The sequence below is a fragment of the Schistocerca piceifrons genome, unplaced genomic scaffold (assembly GCF_021461385.2).
Source record: "Schistocerca piceifrons isolate TAMUIC-IGC-003096 unplaced genomic scaffold, iqSchPice1.1 HiC_scaffold_1153, whole genome shotgun sequence".
NCBI lineage: Eukaryota > Metazoa > Arthropoda > Insecta > Orthoptera > Acrididae > Schistocerca > Schistocerca piceifrons.
In genome coordinates, this window is record NW_025726965.1 from 35001 (window position 1) to 40000 (window position 5000).

The 5000-nt window shown below is 54.0% G+C and overlaps 1 non-coding gene across 1 annotated transcript in view; it reads left to right on the plus strand.

Annotated features, from left to right (window-relative positions):
* Positions 1-4099: 4099 nt before the first annotated feature.
* LOC124728368 overlaps positions 4100-5000 on the plus strand; it is a 1913-nt gene continuing 1012 nt past the window's right edge. Inside the window, exon 1 of the ribosomal RNA XR_007007337.1 lies at positions 4100-5000. This exon is cut by the window's right edge and continues 1012 nt beyond it. This is a non-coding gene — a ribosomal RNA (small subunit ribosomal RNA).

Sequence of the window (5000 nt, forward strand, 5' to 3'; positions counted from 1 at the left end):
TCTCTGCTTCTAACAGGCGCACATACAATATGTAAGCACCAGCATGGAACAACATCCAGTGCATCCTCTCCGCCACATTACACAATCCACACTATCACAACCAGACCAGGAGGTCCATGCGGAAAATAGAATATCCCACCCTTTCGACATCCACCATTGCGCAGATAAGGCACCAACACCCACACATGTCCTATACAACGGTGCACCCAACATCACAATAGTACCTCCTGTCACAGCGCACAAACAATGACATGAGTCAAAGACACAGGTCTGACACAAGCATAGAATTGGAGCGCCGCCTCTAATAAGCCAAAGGTGCATCCTGACGTGACAAATCTCATCATGTCACAAGCATTCACTTACTATAATCACTATCAACGAACCTGCCGCCCCGCCCCCCCCCCCCCCCCCCACACCTTTCCTTACAACAACGTGTAACCTAACCTAACCCATGTTGTACCTTAACCTAACCCATGTTGTACCTTAACCTAACCCATGTTGTGCCTTAACCTAACCCATGTTGTGCCTTAACCTAACCCATGTTGTCCCCCTAACCTAACCCAAGTTGTCCCCCTAACCTAACCCATGTTGTCCCTTAACCTAACCCATGTTGTGCCTTAACCTAACCCATGTTGTGCCTTAACCTAACCCATGTTGTCCCCTAACCTAACCCATGTTGTCCCCTAACCTAACCCATGTTGTGCCTTAACCTAACCCATGTTGTCCCCTAACCTAACCCATGTTGTGCCTTAACCTAACCCATGTTGTCCCCTAACCTAACCCATGTTGTCCCCTAACCTAACCCATGTTGTCCCCTAACCTAACCCATGTTGTGCCTTAACCTAACCCATGTTGTGCCTTAACCTAACCCATGTTGTCCCCTAACCTAACCCAAGTTGTCCCCTAACCTAACCCATGTTGTCCCCTAACCTAACCCATGTTGTGCCTTAACCTAACCCATGTTGTGCCTTAACCTAACCCATGTTGTGCCTTAACCTAACCCATGTTGTCCCCTAACCTAACCCATGTTGTCCCCTAACCTAACCCATGTTGTGCTTAACCTAACCCATGTTGTCCCCTAACCTAACCCATGTTGTGCCTTAACCTAACCCATGTTGTCCCCTAACCTAACCCATGTTGTCCCCTAACCTAACCCATGTTGTCCCCTAACCTAACCCATGTTGTGCCTTAACCTAACCCATGTTGTGCCTTAACCTAACCCATGTTGTCCCCTAACCTAACCCATGTTGTCCCCTAACCTAACCCATGTTGTCCCCTAACCTAACCCATGTTGTCCCTAACCTAACCCATGTTGTCCCCTAACCTAACCCATGTTGTCCCCTAACCTAACCCATGTTGTCCCCTAACCTAACCCATGTTGTCCCCTAACCTAACCCATGTTGTCCCCTAACCTAACCCATGTTGTCCCTAACCTAACCCATGTTGTGCCCTAACCTAACCCATGTTGTGCCCTAACCTAACCCATGTTGTGCCCTAACCTAACCCATGTTGTGCCTTAACCTAACCCATGTTGTCCCCCTAACCTAACCCATGTTGTCCCCTAACCTAACCCATGTTGTCCCCTAACCTAACCCATGTTGTCCCCTAACCTAACCCATGTTGTGCCTTAACCTAACCCATGTTGTCCCCTAACCTAACCCATGTTGTCCCCTAACCTAACCCATGTTGTCCCCTAACCTAACCCATGTTGTCCCCTAACCTAACCCATGTTGTCCCCTAACCTAACCCATGTTGTCCCCTAACCTAACCCATGTTGTCCCCTAACCTAACCCATGTTGTCCCCTAACCTAACCCATGTTGTGCCCTAACCTAACCCATGTTGTCCCCTAACCTAACCCATGTTGTGCCTTAACCTAACCCATGTTGTGCCTTAACCTAACCCATGTTGTCCCCTAACCTAACCCATGTTGTCCCCTAACCTAACCCATGTTGTGCCTTAACCTAACCCATGTTGTGCCGTAACCTAACCCATGTTGTGCCTTAACCTAACCCATGTTGTGCCTTAACCTAACCCATGTTGTGCCTTAACCTAACCCATGTTGTGCCTTAACCTAACCCATGTTGTGCCTTAACCTAACCCCACGTTGTCCCCTAACGTAACCCACGTTGTCCCCTAACGTAACCCACGTTGTCCCCTAACGTAACCCACGTTGTCCCCTAACGTAACCCACGTTGTCCCCTAACGTAACCCACGTTGTCCCCTAACGTAAACCCACGTTGTCCCCTAACGTAACCCACGTTGTCGCCTATCGTAACCCACGTTGTCGCCTAAACCTGCTCTGTAATTGTTATACGACTCGTTCAATTAGTGTAGTGTTGCCCACCCGCAACCCTCGCAATATAGTTCGCTACTCGCACTGCCCGCTCCCCTGTGTATCGCTTCATGTTAAACACCTTGCAAGTCTTGCTGACTTTCCACATGCTCCTGCTGTACACTGTAATGTGGATGGCAGCAGGGCGTACATGCCGCCCCCCCCCCCCCCCACCTCTCCCCACGTCCCCACCTTGCCCCCTGCCTTCGCAAGGTGGTTGGTGACAAGTTTGCATGTTCAATGCCCTTCGCATGCGACGTACGCAGGCTACGTTGTGGTGCGGCCTGTGTCAACTGTCCGCTGATGTCGTACGCGTGAACCACAATCTGTACTGCACATTCGTCCTTATGTACTGAATGATACATCGTGGCACATGTGTGACCGTACAACGACTGCGCCCAAAACGGCGGACCATACAGTGCAAATATTGTGCACGCAGCTACGTGTCGTCTCCCTATGAGAGCTGGATTGCAGTGTGGTACGCCATAGAGACGTGTGGGAGGAACGGACGCCGTGGATGGCGATCAGCATGAGCTGTCTGTTGATGTATTCGGACCTAGTCGTCTCTCCTCACACACCGTGATGGCATGGTGCAGCGCGTTCCATATCTGCGACATGCTACAGAAGCCGGTTGACAGTCGTTCGAGCAATGGACATCGCATACGTACGGGGGCCCACCTTCCACGTATTGTCTAGGCGTGCACATTTTGTTGCGTGTATGTGGGCAGACGTAGTGTGGCGTGACACCTGACACAGGCATGCAATAATGGTTGAAGTTGCAAATGGCGATGGACGCCTACGTTTTCTGGTGAAGTTACGCAAATGAAGAAATGGTAACCCGTTGTGGTGCGGTTGTTCTCGCTAGGGGTGAATCGGTGATGGCGACGATAGGTTGAGGTACTAACCGGTTGTTCCAAGCGATACCCACCATGCCGACGAAACTGAACGGCATCTGGGTGTGAAGCGATACGCGGCGGTGGCTGGGTGGGACCGTCCCCGGCCGGTGAGGGGGCGCCTCCCGGCGTGCTGGCCGCGCGGTGCGTGGGCGCACGCGCTACAGCCGGCTGGTGGGGGCGGCCAGTGGCAGGCGCGCCGGCCGACGGACGCGGCAGGCGTCGCAGCTGCGCGCCGGCGCACCCTGCGCGCGGCGCCGTGCGGCCAAAGTAGGTCCTCGCGGGCCGGTGCGAAGCGCGGTGGACATCTGCAGTGTGCTGGTCCGATTGAGGACTGTGTGCGTTGAGGATGCGCCCGCCGCCCGGCGCTCGGCGCCGCGACGCCGTCTGCTGCTCGGTCGCCCCAGCGGTTCTCGCTGGTGGTTTGTATCGCAGCTGTGCGGATGTGTTGGCGTGTGCGCTGTGCTGGGAGAGTTCGCTTCGGCACCCAAGTGGGGCTTTTGTCCTTCTGTGGCGCTGGCGTTGGAGCTGCCGGTCACCGTAGGTGGCGCGTGTTGTCTCCCGCCGGCAATGCCACGACAGCACGCTCCCGGGCCTCTGTCGGCAGCGGCAAGCTCAGTTGGGAGCACGGGTGGTCGCACCGAAAGCGTCTACTCGCCCTAACTCCGGGCGATTGCGCCTCTCTCGAACCCGACCAAGTACTTGGGACGGCGCTGCGCGCCGCCGGGGACCTGAGAGGGTTTCGAGGTGTATTGTGCAGGGGAGCTCAGCCTCCTCCTGTTTGCAGAATGATTGAGCGGACGCTTGCGTGTTCGCGCGGGCCCCCGGGACACACTCCCGGGCGGCCGGCTGCTCAGCTCTAGTTGACGCAGCTCCCTGGTTGATCCTGCCAGTAGTCATATGCTTGTCTCAAAGATTAAGCCATGCATGTCTCAGTACAAGCCGCATTAAGGTGAAACCGCGAATGGCTCATTAAATCAGTTATGGTTCCTTAGATCGTACCCACGTTACTTGGATAACTGTGGTAATTCTAGAGCTAATACATGCAAACAGAGTCCCGACCAGAGATGGAAGGGACGCTTTTATTAGATCAAAACCAATCGGTCGGCTCGTCCGGTCCGTTTGCCTTGGTGACTCTGAATAACTTTGGGCTGATCGCACGGTCCTCGTACCGGCGACGCATCTTTCAAATGTCTGCCTTATCAACTGTCGATGGTAGGTTCTGCGCCTACCATGGTTGTAACGGGTAACGGGGAATCAGGGTTCGATTCCGGAGAGGGAGCCTGAGAAACGGCTACCACATCCAAGGAAGGCAGCAGGCGCGCAAATTACCCACTCCCGGCACGGGGAGGTAGTGACGAAAAATAACGATACGGGACTCATCCGAGGCCCCGTAATCGGAATGAGTACACTTTAAATCCTTTAACGAGTATCTATTGGAGGGCAAGTCTGGTGCCAGCAGCCGCGGTAATTCCAGCTCCAATAGCGTATATTAAAGTTGTTGCGGTTAAAAAGCTCGTAGTTGGATTTGTGTCCCACGCTGTTGGTTCACCGCCCGTCGGTGTTTAACTGGCATGTATCGTGGGACGTCCTGCCGGTGGGGCGAGCCGAAGGCGTGCGACCGCCCCGTGCGTGCTCGTGCGTCCCGAGGCGGACCCCCGTTGAAATCCTACCAGGGTGCTCTTTATTGAGTGTCTCGGTGGGCCGGCACGTTTACTTTGAACAAATTAGAGTGCTTAAAGCAGGCAAGCCCGCCTGAATACTGTGTGCATGG